The sequence below is a fragment of the Pseudonaja textilis genome, chromosome 15, assembly GCF_049901715.1.
Source record: "Pseudonaja textilis isolate UNSWEBS1 chromosome 15, rPseTex1.2, whole genome shotgun sequence".
NCBI lineage: Eukaryota > Metazoa > Chordata > Lepidosauria > Squamata > Elapidae > Pseudonaja > Pseudonaja textilis.
The window spans coordinates 7,982,149-7,998,143 of NC_142004.1; the positions used below are offsets into that span (position 1 = coordinate 7,982,149).

Below are 15,995 nucleotides of genomic sequence, written 5' to 3' on the forward strand. Positions count from 1 at the left end.
CGTGTAAATTTAAGAGTATCTTGGCAACATTTCGGCGAGGTCCCACTCGCCATCCTCAGGCTGGTGCTTTCGGCTTCGTGCCAGTGCAAGCAGTGTGTGATCGGAGCTGCCGACTCTCTATAAATACTAGTGGTGGGGGCTGGTGTGCTGGGCTGGTTGGCTGCGCTGCTGCCTCTTGATTGGGTTGATGGAGTTGATGTTGGTATAATGGGCTGTGTGATGGCCTTGTGAGTTTTGTTGTGGAGATATCCTGGATCTTGTGCTGTAATCTCCTGGGTCGTTTGTTTTGTAGCGATCTTTTTTCCATTAGCCTCTCGTGTTTTAAGGGCTTGGGTAATGGCTTGCGAGAAAACAGACTGTTGCCAGCTGTTGCACCCTCCAACTCCAAAACCCAACAAGCTGACACACACCAAGAACAACAGACCCAGACCCCAAACTCGAAGCCAGACTAAAACCCAGAATGCTACATCACAGCCACCCGCTCAGGATATCACATCAGAAAACTCAGGAAATTACACCCCAAGAACTCAAGAAGTTGCAACACAGCAAACGACCCGGGATATCACAGCACAAGACCAAGGATACCACAGCAATAAGTCTCACAAGGTCATCACACAACCCATTACCCAAGCCGTTACTACACAGGAGGCTAATGGAAAACAGATCAAAACACAACACGACCCAGGAGATTGCAACGCAGGACCCAGGATACCACAACAAAAGAACTCGCAAGCCCATCACACATAAACAATAACAAAGTATTTAACAGAATCGCCAATCAATCCGCTACTCCACCCCACCTGGAGGAGGAAGACAACACTCACTGGAAAGCAGACTATGGGGTTGCAATTTCCTCCAAAATTTGAGGAAGGGCTGCACCCAGCTCGTGTGACTACACTGAATGGGGGAAAGTAGACTTAAGTGACAACTTGAAGATTAGAATACAGGATCATGGGGCTGGAAAGGGACCTTGGAGGTCTTCTAGTCCAACCCTTTGCTCAAACAGGAGACCTGATACCATCCCAGTCAAATGGTTGTCCAGTCTTTTCTTGAAAACCTCCAGCGATTGGAGCATCCACAACTTCTGAAGAGAAGCTGTTCCGTGGATTGTTCTGACAGTCAGAAAAGTTCTCCTTATTTCTAGCTTTGGATCTCTCTCTGATGAGCTTCTATCCATTGCTTCTTATCCTGCCCTCTGGTGCCTTAGACAATACGTCAATCCCCTCTTCTCTGTGACAGGCCCTCAGGTGCTGGAAGACAGTTATCCTGCCCTCCTAATCCTTCTCTTCGATAGCATAGACATACTTTCCTAGCCGCCTCGATTGTTCAACCTACAATTTAGTTCCAGTCCCCTAATTATCTTTGATGCTCTTCTCTGTGTACTTTCCAGGATCTCAACATCTTTTTTGGATTGTGGTGACTAGAACTGGATGCGGTATTTCCACTGTGGATCGGGCTGACATCACCCTACGCCCTATGTCTTTCAAAACCTGTGGCCCAAATTTGCCCTGAGTTTTTCAAAACATGCTTCCACAATTTCAAAGAGCATAATTATTTAAATGGCATCCCGCCCCCGCGCATCTGCTGGATTGAGTCTTTCCAGCTTTCTAGCCCTCCTCACCCCATGGCGCTCTGTCCAACAGCTGATTGTGGCGGTGTTGGCAGTCAGCTGCGGTAATTGACCTTAAGCTTGGTGGGAGGGGAGTCCTGCAGAAGGTTAGAGAACCAGGGACCTGGCCGACTGCTATTTATATAGCTGATTAAGCGCCATTCATCTCCACTGAAACGTTGCAGAAAATGGAAGAGTTCCCACCACACATCTGTGTGCGATCACGGGCACCAGCTGTTTATGGACTCCCTTTCCTGCTTTCAGCCGAGCTAAACAAACCAAGATGGCGTTTAGCTGCAGCTCACCAGGCAAAGAACCAGGCCTTTCGTGACGGGGGAATGGATGCCAGGTGAAATTAAACCCTCTTTTGGGTGGGGATGGAGTCCAGAGAGATGCCCAGAGGCATCCTTTGCTGTGTTTTCTGATTTATTGGCTGTGTGCAGATGGTTTTGGTACTTGCCTGCCTGGCGTTACTCAAAGCTTGTCAGGAACAAGCGAGCAAAGGATCAAGCAGAAAGAGGAAGGATGGCCAGGCATCCTGGAAAGTTTGGAGGCTCTGGGAGAAAATCTTGGAGGTGGGGGGAGGTGGGGAACCTCCTTTTATCCTGGCAAAAGCACATCTGTCTTTCCTTCTACCTCATCGGCCAACAGACGGATTTGTGTTTTCCACTGTAATCCAGTTTGAGTGGAATGCCGTTGTGTTTATGTCAAACTTTTCCTCCCAGCTAGTAGACGTACAAGAGAGAGAGACTAACTTTGCTTATCCTTTTTTCGAATTCCCTCTTCTGCTTTGGGCAAACATTCTTTCTTTAATTCTTGTAAAGCCCGCCGTGATTCTGGGATTAAGGGTGATATTTAAGACCAAGGCCTTTTGGTGACTGTGCTTGTTTAAGAATCTGGGGGAATTTAACAACCCATCCTCCTTACGCACCTATTTTAAAGCTTTTTGTGGGCAAGTTCTTCTTACCTGATAGCTGAAGTAAAATATGGAAAGCAATAACGAGAAAGGCTATAGCACACTAATTAGTCAGATTTCCCCAAATCTGGTGCTTTCTATATGGTGAGCTTTCAAACTCCTATCTTTCTGAGAATCGTGGGCCCTAAATTACTACAACTGGGCTGCAGAAATCCATACAACAGTTACGCGGTACCAAAGAGATACAGGGTAATTTCTCAGCTGCCATCGTGTCCTCTGGGGGTTTGCGATGCAGATATATAACAGAATGACAGAGTTGGAAGAGACCCAAATGGCTGTCCAGCCTCTCCTTCAAAATCTCCAACGATGGAGCATACAGGCAAACCATTGCACTGGTTAATTGTCCTCCCTGTCAGGAAATGTCTTATTTCTAGGATGGTTCTCCCCTCGATGAGTTTCCATCCACCGCTTCTTCTCCTGCCCGTCCTGAGACCAAGCAGAAGGAAGCTGGCTTAGAAAGCAAACGGTTGTTTCCCCAAAACCAAAGCAAAGTTCAAACACCATCAAATCAAGTCTTTCTTCTCCGCTTACCTCGCCGTTGATAACAACAGGAATTTTGATAGCTACCAGCTACGTGCACTCCAAACCGACTCCAATTACATTATTTTAAGCTCTTTTGTAAGAATCCTGCTGCTCCTTTTATGCTCTCTTGATGAAATTGCTCTCAGTCCAGCGGTCCAACTCCATAAAGAACCGCATAACAACTATTTATGTTCCTGGCTATTTGAAATGAATCCTCCTCCCTCTACTCTTCCCCTACCTTGGGTCAGCAGCCCAGAGGCCATCAGAGAAACGGGTGAGAATGAAGGTGAACAGCAGTACTACAACGAGAGAGAGAGAGAGAGAGAGACAGAGAGACAGAGAGAGAGACAGAGACACACAGAGAGAGACACAGAGAGAGAGAGACAGAGAGAGACAGAGAGACAGAGAGAGACAGAGAGACAGAGAGAGAGAGACAGAGAGAGACAGAGACAGAGAGAGACAGAGAGAGAGACAGAGACAGAGAAAGAGAGAGGGGGGGAGACCTATATCTGGATGCCTAATATCTTAATTGTTAATTTTTCAGACCCTGCCATTGTCCCTCAGTGCTACTTCAGTCAAATCAGGGCAGTAACATACTCACGAGGAAGAAAACCTCGACGGTCTTGACGCCTACTTCCCCTTCCCGTTGGCATTTCTGTAAAGGTCATTCAATCTTGTCCACCCCGACGAACGTTCCCACCCCCAAACAACTAAATCAAGATGTTGGAAGGGAGGATTTCAGAAGGTTTAGAAAAAAATACATTTCAAGAAAGGTCACCGATATTGGACTTACGTGAAGGGAGCAGAGGACGGGATTGAGCAGAGGGGGAAAAAAAACCCAAAGAGAAGATCACGTCAAGGTTGTCCCTTTTGCAAAAAACACACACACAAAAAAACGACTTCTGTTCCCAGGAAGCGGAAACAGCCTTCAACCCAGTCACTTATCATCAGCAGAATGGTTATCAAGGGTTTATCACATTTCAAAGGCTTATCTAAACCAAACAATCCGTAGAATGGTGGCTGATAAGGCCAGCCTGACAAGGTAATTTCAGCAATTAGAAACCCTACTATGTCACACTGGGCTGATATGAGCGGCCCTACCACTTTAGAACGTGAAATCTCTCTCTTTTTTTTTTTTCTCTCCACCCTTCTCTCTCCAGAGCTGCTTTGCTACCATTCTCCTTCTCGACATTCATGGCTTGTCAACCTATCCACGGCTGCCCTTTGAGCTCTCTCTGTCATTCTTTTTTTTTTTTTTAATAGAAACCATTTCATCTCCAAGACTTTTCTTCAAAACCTCATGCTTTTCCTCGCTGAACATCTAAAGGGTTGGTTCCACCTTCTCCTGAGATCTTGTTAGAAAGAAGAACACCTGGTCAAATCAAGTGGCCCTTCTCCCTGAAGAAGAAAAGATCAACCGAGGGCAGGCAGTCCTTGAAGGCAGCAAGATGACCCTTCAAAGGGTTCTTTAGCTAAGAGCGGACTCAGGCGCTAGGGAGGCTCCTGCTGAAATCTGTCATCTCTAGTTATTCAAAGATCAAGGAGGCAGTGTTGGGAATGACTTTACTTTGTCCTAGAGAGCGACTTACTGCTTGGCGAGGAAAAGAATACTGACTATATAGGTTGGTCTTGTCAGCAACAAGCAATCAGAGCCACTTGTGAATAGCAGAAGTAATTTTATTGTCTGTCACCTATATTACAAGAATCTATCTAGACTGCTTGCCTTCCCCTAGGAATGACCAGGTAAGACTCCAGGGATCTTGAGGAAGGTTAAACTTATGCTACTTATGGCTGTGCAAGGACTCCAAGCTAGGCCCTCGTTTGACTCCTCCTTCCAGCCTAGATGGAAGTTTTCCAACAGGCACAAAGTCATTCTTGTGCTCTCAGTAAAACAGGAAAGAAGTCGTTCCTTTTAAAATGGCCTATATCTTCCCCCAAAAGGCACCTTTGAGATTTGGCAAAATAGCCTCACTGACTGGCCTTCCCAATGGGTAGACTTCCAAAAGTCTTGGGATCAATTTTTTTTCCAGTTTTCCTACCTACTCTCCCTATTGGTTGGGAGGTGGGAGATAACGTTGACCTCAACAACCCATCTAGAAGGATTTGGGTTTGGGAAGGCTTCGTGTTATCAAAGAAGTTATAAACCATCATCGGGTAAGCGAAATGGACCCGCCCGCTATTATTTGATCTATTGCTTTAATAAAAAGAATTTCGCTACGCAGTGAGTGAGGCATAGGAGCATAACTTAGAATTGTACTTTAAGGTTCTAAATTGCCGTGACTCCTAAACAGCACTACTTCTAGACTTATAAACGTCTCGGAGAACACACAACTAGACTTGTTTTTGATTGGTCATCTATCCTCAACTAAACCTTCATTCTTTTGCAAAATCTTTAGGGGAAAGCTTCGCAACTGGAAGCACTGCAGCAGCTGCCAACTCTTTAAAGTTTTTAATATGGAAGGTTTATTGTCCCTCGGCTTGTGTTTGCACAGCTATGCCCAGCTTCAGAATTATGCAGGGCTTAATTTGGCTAATTTGTTTTATCTTGTTTTCCGCAGCCTTGAGCAGAATGAACTTTCAATCTTGCCACGTCCAGACGTGCTGGGCACCAAACGCAGAAATGAGCAGAGCACTAGACGCTTTGGACGGATTTAATCTGCTCAGGTTTTTTTCCAAAGCTTGTTTGCTATCCAGCGGCAGGATTGAAACTGGCTTGCATTTTAGAAGCTGAGGGATCCCAGAGTTTTACATACCGTCGCTAAACAGAATCGAGCGGGGTGGGAGGAAGAATCCCAAACAGGTCCCAGCAATGGAAAAGCAATCACTCTAGCTGATAAGAGTGTCATGGGATTTTTCAACAACTCTTTTTTTTTTTCCAATCAAAATTTAATGAATCAAGAAGCAAATCCAGATGCGGAAGGCTGTTTCCCTTAATAAATCATGATGCATGCACTTGGCATGCAAAACGCAAACTAATCTGTTTAAATTACAAGAGTTAATGTGCTTATAAAAATATAATAGGCTGCCTTCATGGTTTTAATCACAAATATACATCTTGAATTTCAGAACAGATTACCTAGCTCAACTCTCAGATTTTACAGTTGAACACTCGTCAAAGTAAGTTCCGTAAACATCCACTGAGCAAATCTATTTCTTCCCTTCGTGAACTAAATCATTTTATGTATATCTGCACCAGTTTGGAATCATAACTCCCTATGTGAATCACAACACGCCATGGAACATAATTGAATTATCTATCTATCTATCTATCTATCTATCTATCTATCTATCTATCTATCTATCTATCTATCTATCTATCTGCTAGCTATCCATCCGTCATCCACCCATCTACCTCATATCATCTATATTTTAATCTTTCTCCCTCCCTCCCTCTCTCCTTGGTATTTTGCTTTCTAGTCTACATTCATTAAAATCGACTCTGTGTTCCAACATTCCATAAATTTATTCAAACTATAAAAGTGTGCTTATCCAATGACTACAGGGCTAAAAACCCACAACGCCATCCAACTGTGCTGCAAACGAACAGCAAAACTGATCTTAGGGTGGAAGGAAACATAGAATTGGGGGAGGGAGGGAGGGGGGGAAGGAGGGGGAGAGAGAGAGAGGGAGGGACTTTAAGGACTTGTTTAATTACAAATAAAATTTCACTGTTTATTTCTAGGTAACATGGAATCCTGAAAAAGACAGAACCCTTTCAGGACAAACACAGAAGTCTCCAGCACCTCTTCAAATCATTTTTTTGACACATGTACTGCCACCCAAGTCATACTTTTTACAACTAACAGGAAAACCCACAGCGCCTGACAATCCTTTGAAAACAACCTCCTATTTGGCACTTCTTGTCCAGTGCACTCAATCTACTGGCTATAAATCGTCATTCTGAATGTTTATAGGGGGCCATAAACCACTTTTTATCGCAAGGTGTTTGCATCCTGAGACCCAACTAACGTGCAAGGCCAACTATCACATAGAAAGCTTAGCCAAATAAAAAAAACAAATACAGTTAAACACCTTGCTGCTTCTGACCATTTCATCTCTACAGCTTGTGGATATACTGTAAACTTTGAAGATGCAGCGGGGAAACTTTTTGGGGGGATGGAAGAGTGACAGATGTTGGATCTCCAAGTGGTAAACTTGGAGTGATAGGAGATGGGAGAGAAGCTGAAATTGGCCACCTCTTTCCTTTCTTCTCTGCCTCAATGTGATGGATTATAATTGCTGCGTTGGAAAGCTGAGCTGAATATTTCAGAAGGCTTCTGAAACCAGGCTAAAAGGCTACAGCTCGTCAAGGTCTGCTCAAAAGCTTGGGAATGCCCAGAGTTTAGTGGTTAAGCATCATCTCCTATGTGTGAAGATCAGATCAGATTAACAGAGATGGAAGGGACCTTGTAGGTCATCTAGTCCAACCCCCACTGCCCAAGCAGTGACCCTACACCATTTCTGACAGTCCAATCTCTTCTTGAAAGCTTCCAGTGATGACGCTCTCACAACTTCCGAAGGCAACTTCTGTTCCATGGGTTGATTGTTCTCACTGTCAGAAAATTCTCCTTATTTCCAGGTTGAATCTCTCCTGGATCAGTTTCCATCCGTTATTGATTATTAGTGGTTTCAGTTTCCATTAGTGACTGATCCCATGTTCAGTCTCTTGCGTCTACTGAGGTTCTCCACGATGATCTGTCCTTCACCTGGCTCTTCAGCTCTTCCAACAATCTACCCATCACCTGAATACATCCATCCTCTTCTTCTCTATCTTTCCACCTTTCCCAACTTTACAGTCGTTCTCCAGAGAATTATACCTTCACGTAATATGTCTGAAACAGGGTAATTTGAGCCTGGTCTGTTGTGTATTCTGAGTTGATTGATTTAGTGATCCATTTTCTTGGCTGCCCGTGGTCTTCTCTGGAGTCTTCCATGATACCCAAGTTTAAAAGCATCCCTCCCTCATTACTTCTTCAAAGCCCTACCTTCACTTCCATAAAGTGTCTTGGGGAATACCGTTGCTTGCACAGCCCGAGGTCTTCCGAAGCAATAAATGTGAAAGAAATCCCATCTGCCTCAGGCAAATTTTTCTTAGCATCGGTTTATCCTAGCCTAGTTCTCACTTCCACTAAAGATTCTGAGGGACAGACAGCAGATAGAATTTAGTGTGTTTTTTTCTTGCTGTGTCTCGGGTTTTTTTTTTAAAGCCAGATATTTACAGGAAGACCTTGTCATTTTTTTTTCCTAAATAAACAACGCACAGAGCTTAATTATGTTTGCTGGTGCTATCAGCACCGAGTTAAATTTAGCTTGGATAAAAGAAATGGTAGCTCCGAAGCCATTAAAAACAAAACGCCCTATGGAAGTAGAGCAATTAAAATTTGAGTTTTAATGAAATAAAAGTGTGCTGGAAACACAACGCACACGTGTGAAGAGGCTGGGGGTGTGATGTGGAACAAAAGTAGCATTAACAGAGGCATACAATCAAGATCAAGGGAAGTACTAATACCACTCTATAAAGCCTTAGTAAGACCACAACTAGAGTACTGCATCCTGTTTTGGTCACCAGACTATAAAAAAGAGGTTGAGATTCTAGAAAGAGTGCATAGAAGAGCAACCAGGATGATTAAGGGACTGGAGGCTAAAACATACGATGAACAGTTGCAGGAACTGGGCCTGGCTGGTCTAGCAAAGAGAAGGACCAGGGGAGACAGGAGAGCAGCCTTCCAATATTTGAGGGGCTGCCACAGAGAGGAGGAAGGGGTCAAGCTATTCTCCAAGGCACCCGAAGACCAGACAAGGAATAACAGATGGAAACTGAACAAGGAAGGATTCAACCAGGAAATAAGGAGAAATTTTCTGACAGTGAGAACAATCAATCCATGGAACAGAAGTTGCCTTTGGAAGTTGTGGGAGGTTTATTACTGGAAGCGCTCAAGAAGAGACCGGGCTGTTGAAAATGGTGTAGGGTCTGTTTGGCTGAGGGGTTGGACTAGATGACCTACAAGCACCCTTCCAACTCTGTTAATCAAGCGTCTACTCATTCGAACTGACTGAATCTCTGATTTCGCTGGTGCTTGACAATTCCAACACAGAGCTGAAGAGGAATCGAAAGGGGAGAGAGAAAGAGTGGGCGGGGTGTGGGAGGAGACCACCGAATAAGTATGTCCTATTTATATAAAGCTTTACATTTCTAGGGCTTGCCACAGCCCATTACTGCACCAGCAATGACCGATATTTCCTCTAATCTTTGCAATAAACTACATTTTTAACAGCGAGGATGCCATTCCTGAAGGAGCAGAGGACCTGGAAATCCAACACCATTTCTCCCTCCCGCTTTTCCTTCACGGGGGGTTGGGAGAACTGTATTACATCAGAGTAATATTTCCTTGGGGACACAGACAGTTAACTAGTTCGTTTCAATTCCGCAGCCCAATTCAGCCAGGCGGTGCTACCAGTTTATGGTGCTGTTAATGAGATGCTGAAATACAGCACCCACTTGTCATTTTTTTTCTTTTTTTTTTGCAAATAGGGAAACGCAGCCCCGCCTGCAACCTGGTGCAATTGTAATATTTTGTTAGATTTTTAACCCCCACTTTATATATAACTCAAGGCAGAGCACAGAACCAATGCTTGTCTGCTGAGACTTCCCCGCTCGCCAGTTGGAACCGAAGAAGCCTCTCGGATGAGAGGCAAAATGTTTTTCAAAGAAAAAGCAACACAAAACAAGAAAGGCCTGTTGCCTTTTTGGAAAAGAAAAGAACCTCCTCTCCCCACTTGCGGGAAAATTCAAGCCTCGCAAAATAGGATCATTTGAAGATTCTCCTCTTTTGTCCTGGTGTGTAACTTGTACTTTGTTAGAGGAACTGTTACGTTTATAGACAAGGCAGTTCAGATAAGAATCTGTAACACTGAACAGAATGGGGTATCGGTATAAAGGTGGTGTATTTAATGGAACATCAAGTGTTCGTAATTAGCACAAATGTATTTTATCACTGTATTTTCTTTTACATATTTTATCCTGGGAATAGATCTTGTATCTTAGCTTTATTTTCGCTGATATGGTTGTAAGACTAATCTATCAATAATCTATATCTGTCTATCTATCAATATGCCTGTAAAACTAGTCTGTCGATAATCTATAGCTGTCTGCCTATCAATATAGTTGTAAGACTAATCTATCAATAATAGAGAGAGAAAGAGAGAGAGAGACAGAGACAGACAGACAGACAGATAATGGTTGTAAACGTAATCTATCAATAATCTATATCTGTCGATGACCTACAAGATCCCTTCCAACTCTGATTATCTGTTAAATCTGTTATAAATATAAGTATTTTTAGTGCTACTATTGTAATTTTTTAAAAAGTAGACAGATTATTTCCACCATAAAAGGAAGTGTGTGTGTGTCTGTGTCTGTGTGTCTGTGTGTTTAAAAAGCTCTGAGTATCAAATATATATAGGCTTGCTGATATAAAGAGACTTACAGGTTGTTTAATTCAATGTTTTAAGAAAGTTGACGGAGGGAGGGAGGGAAGGGAAAAGAAAAAAGAAAGAAAGAAAGAAAATCTCCCAAGGCCATTTCGATGGTCTAATCTTATCACTACTGGTGAAATATTAACTAATCAGTTTCAATATAAATCAGGCCTGCTTTTGCAACAGAATGGTGAGTGAGAATAACAAACTTTCTTTAATCCTAGCTCTTTGGCAGGGCCATCTTAGCTTTAATCAAGCTCCATTGTGAAAACTTTCTCTCTCGCTCTTCCCATGTATGCGTGTATGTATGTACGTATGTATGTTTTTTTTTAAAAAAACCACCCTGTTCACACAGAGGAGACACCTGAAAGGTGGGTCTTCTAGGATAAAAGCCTAAGCAAGCTCTCATTACACAGGAGACGCTTTGGCCTGGTGCTTTCTATGACAAATTGGGCACTTTTTAGTCATTCTTTTCAAGAGAAACTGGAAGGGGTCCAAAACAGCAAGCCAAGATGGCTCTTTGAAGGGATGATTATCTTCGTCAATAAGGCCATTTAACACATTACAGGTGTAAATATCAAAAGCAATCCAGCAATATTTTAAACTGTTTCCTGGTGGGCTCCTTGAAAACCGTCAGAATTAACACCTACTCCATTTCCAAAATTGGCTGTTACAAATGTCTAATACCCTTTTAGTGATCTGAACACCATCCAGAAACTGTTGATGACCAATTAAGGTGCATAATAGAGATCTCTTTGCTCTGCCACTTTAATCCTGATGCTAGTTCTTCCTCCCGGTTAATCATAGTTAACCTTTGGAAACCTTCAAGTTAAAGCTAAGTACCTGGCCAGAACTTGAACTCAACAGGAGGAAAGGTTTAAAGCACATAAATTTAATAAATAACAACTGGAGCACAGTTTGAACACTATCAGCATTGACAAATTTGCCGTCGGTCAATTGCGAAAGGCAACTTTACCTTACAGCTTACATTCTGTGACACCACCTTGAAAACCATCACACGGCAACATCTGCCTATCCCAGGTCTTTGGAAAAGCCTCGATAGGTCGATTAAAAAAATACCAAATCCAGTCTAAACATCTGGCTGACTTGTGCGAATAACCACAATAATGCCACTCAAATGGATGAAAGCAATAATTTCTGTGCTTACAGACCCCAAAGTTTACTGAACCAGTTTTACAACTGCCTGTTTAGCTGAATCTCACCTTAAAACGGTTTTTTTTTTTTTGTTTAAAAAGTGAAAGCTTATGAAAATGAAAAAAGACGAGAAGGAAGAATTAGGCTCACAGGTTGGCTTTCATAAACTGGAAATTGGAAGTTGTTATTTTAGTTAGCTATTGTAACAGCATTTGGTAAAAGACAATAAATGAGGCAGATGGTCAAAATTAGCTTTCCCCCCGCCTCTCTCTTTCCCACCATGTATTAATAGACAGCTAGACTGAACAAGTACTCTGACTCCCAGCTGCTAAGAACCAAAATTCTCCCTGGTTTGAAATTAAAGTGAGCACAACCTCTTTAAACAACAAAAAAAAAGCTTTTATGGATTTTAATGACATAAATGCAACAGACTGTTTCCCCTTTGTTTGATGAAGATATGGAAGTGAGATGTGAAATTGTAATGCGCTATCTGTAGACACCTTGAAGATCAAGATGTTGGAAACTGTTCTACCAAAGAACAATTCTGAAAAATTCCAGTTCTCTGTATTACAAAGGTGCTTGTTTCAAGAGACAACGGGACCTTGTGGCTTTTCCTTGAAGACATTTCTCTTCTCATCCAAGAAGCTTCTTCAACTCTTCAAAGAAAAAAATAAAATAAAGCCCAGTTGCCTCTTGAAAAAGCACCTTTGGGACAACCATGATCTGGATGACTGAGAATCCCCATAAATCTTGGTATTCTTCCCCATTTGGATAATGACTTGTTTAATTCAGACAACCGTGATCATACGCCTTCACACTCAGTAAGGTTACTGCATTCTATCTATCTTTGCTTAAAGTTTGGAAGCTGAAGCGAATGGATTTTCCAGGTTGTTCTTTATATGTCAGATGCAAAGAATTAGGATAGTAGGAAAAGCTGCAGTCAACAAGCCTAGACATAATAATCTAGTCATACTAAATTGGCACCAGGGCAATGGAATTCAAGAAGGATTTGACTTAAGACCATTTGCAGGAATGTAATGATTCTAGACTGATTACTTACTTAACTCCACCCTCCAGCTCTGTCTGCTCTTCTTCTACATAATGCTTTTTTGTTCTAAGCAATTAAGATAAGAGATCAAGAAGACATCCTCAAGGAAGTCTCTTTCATATATATTGGGCTGCAACTCCCCATCCTTCTTATTCTTTATAGATGTTCAGAAGACAAAATGAGTGGCCCTGAGATATTCCTTGAAATAAGGGTAATGTTCAAGGTTGATGCTTGCATCATGCCAATTCTCTGTCTCAGTTTTTAATTAAATTTTAATTGAAAGTGTCTTAATGAAAATTAGAGGCATCTATCAGGCCCCAAGGAAGGAATTCATCAGCACCCCAAGGATGCTATTCCTACAGGAAGATGCCTATAGATTGGGAGCATCTTCAGGAGTTTATTAGAGGTCCATCAACAACACTTGCACAAGGAACATAGCAGGTTCAATCATGTTGGGCCGTACTTAAAAGGGGGCCTGCGTACATCTGAAGAACCATAACATGTGGGAAGCCACTCCCTCCCAGAAGAATGAAATATTTTAGGAAATATTAAAAATATTTAGAATATTATATTTCCCTAAAGAAGAAATAGAGAAGTATGCTCTTAGAGACAGAAAGCAGCCCCCAAGTCTTTCTTAATAGCCCCCAGCAGATATTTTGTGCCCATTGGGAAAGAGTGGGCCAGACTATCTACAAAAAAAAAAAAAGACCTCCATCTCCAGGATTATGGGATTAAGACATGACCCCTCAGGACATAATAGAATTAACCCTCTACCATCTAGCAGCAGAGCTCACCACACCGCACAATCTCCTGGGGACATTGCATCACCCTCCAGGCTTCAACCAAACTTAGCTAAAAACAACCTACAGAGCCAACTGTGACCCCTGCAACAGCCAATAGGATACATGACCTTGCACAGGAACAGGAAGCTCAAGTGCAAAGCCCAAGAGAAGGCATAAATGCCCCTCATTCTCAATTCCATGTAGTCAGCTACCTAGAATCACGTCTGCTTGGTGCTTCTGTTCATTATTAAACCATCTTTCCCATCGGCCTCCATGTTTCCAGTGTCTTTCTTCCGGCTTGGAACTGGACCTGGATATTTCTTCCAATGAAAGCAACTCCTGAACACCGAGAAGAAACACGATGTGACCTAGCAGAAGCGTTCAAGCTCCATTACCTGCATTTAACTCTCCAGGAAACCACCAAGAAGGCTGTCCACTTGACGGCAAAGGTCTCCAGTTGCCATTTTTAGAAGCAGTGGTCTTTATAGGAAGGCATAAACGGTTAAGGCTGGGTAAATGGGAAGGGGCAAATTTCCAAAGAAACAAAAACCCAAAGGGAAGCAACATGAGGTCTGGAAGCGGAATCCGAAATGAGGTTACTCTAACAGCAGGAAAGTCTTCAAGAAGAGGAGATGAAAAAGCCATAAAAAGCCCTTCTGATGCTCCTTAGCAGAGGCCGATTTTTTTTTTTTTAATGTATTTGCATCAGAATTAAGCTCGAGAGCAACAGGGCTTACTTAGCATATTAATAGTTTTGCTTGCAGGAGAGGCAGCCACCTTCGAATAAACATCATCAGCCCATGGAAGGGCTTAAGTGACTTGTTTTAACTGCCTGCTAAGTAGTCTTGACAAGGAAAACCTTCCCATTAAAAATGCGCTTAAACACTTCACTATCTGGCTGCAGATAGTGAGGGCCCTGAGGAGAAAAAAGAGAGAGAAAGATTTGCATTTCGGAAGCGGGGATATTAGCCAGCCTGCGAGGGATGAAAGCAGGGAAGGTGTCTTCAGCGGCATTTCAGAATTAAAAAGCCAAGTCTCGCCTTTTTTTGGGGGGGGGGAGGAGGGGGGGTCTCCAAAATCTCAACAAGGGGCTTCAACTGGCAGACGTGGACTGAGTTGGGAAGAGAAGCTGGATTTGACCTGGTCGGTCATCGGGTGGGAAACGCCCAAGGGAATTCTGGGGCTGTGGGCCAGACGGGGAAATCGAAAGAGCAAGTTGTGGGGGTTGGCAAGTCCCAACCAGGAATCGGGTTGAGCTCAAAAGAAGCTCGGAGCTCTCGGTCCAGAAGAATGCAAAGTCAGGAGCAGAGAAGATACTGTGAAGTAACCCTCAAACCTATTTGTGGAGGACTCGGGGTTGAAGAAGACGTCGCATCTACCGGGGTGGGAAAGGAGGGAGGGAGGGAGTGTGGGAGGAAGCAGGAAATAATAGAAGATAGAAAAAGACAAGGAAGGAAGGAAGGAAGGAAGGAAGGAAGGAAGGAAGGAAGGAAGGAAGGAAGGAAGGAAGGAAGGAAGGAAGGAAGGAAGGGAAAGGGAAAGAAGAGGAAGAGAGGGAAAGAAAGAATGGAAGAGACAGAAAGAGAGGAAGAAAAAGGAACGGAAGGGAAGAAAGGGATGGATGGGTGGGATAGCTGGGTAGGAGAGAGAGAGAGAGAGAATGATTGATTGAATGAATGAATGAATGAATGAATGAATGAACAATCTGGATAGCCCATTCTATTGTAGCTACGTAACTGAGTACATTGGAGTGATTTTTTATCAGGCTGTTCTCAGCCTGGTGTGAAACCTTAGAATTCTCTGGTGGTTTGCCATCTGCCATTCAAATATTACCTTGCGCGAAGCCTGCTTAGCTTCTGGCACCAGAGAGATGCTTGCATTTGCTTAGTCATTCTCAGTCTGGTGCCCTCCGATTCTCAGGAGCTCCAGCCAACATCTGGAGAACCGCGGGTTGGGGACCACTCCAAAGGGACAGGCGGACCTTCAGTTTCCTATCTTGTAGGACTAGAGGGTGGAGCAAAGTCAGAACATCGGAAATAAAGCCAGGCTTCCCGGGGTGGGAATCATGAAACTACGATGGAACTTCTGGAGATGGGTAAATTAACAAGAGGAAAACGGAGGAGCGGAAAAAAAAACTATATCTATGGTTGACTGGAGACCCCTTATAGCAAGGGTGAGATTCTACCGGTTTGGACCGGTTCTATAGAACCGGTTATTATGATTCTGCGCAGTTCGGAGAACCGGCAAATCGTGTCCCTGGCTGGCCCCGCCCCTCTCTGCCCACCCTTCCACTCCCATCCCAGTCAGTCCTTATCGCGCACGCATGACATCGCTGACTGCATTCTCCCACGCCCAATCACTCCTTTAAGGTATTTCTTTTTTCTCTCCCTCCCGACGATCAGCTGTTCCGGGATCCCCCTCGCTGTC

The 15,995-nt window shown here is 43.3% G+C and overlaps 1 protein-coding gene and 1 long non-coding RNA gene across 21 annotated transcripts in view; one reads left to right on the forward strand and one right to left on the reverse strand.

The window, feature by feature from the left end:
* The window catches only part of FBRSL1 (fibrosin like 1), a 497,698-nt gene that overhangs the window by 333,564 nt on the left and 148,139 nt on the right, over positions 1–15,995 (reverse strand). The gene's annotated exons all lie outside the window — the stretch shown is intronic.
* Positions 1,775–7,533, forward strand: LOC148124644 (uncharacterized). Its single transcript, XR_015739634.1, has 3 exons — positions 1,775–1,958; positions 6,174–6,224; positions 6,790–7,533. It is a non-coding gene; the product is annotated as an uncharacterized LOC148124644 (long non-coding RNA).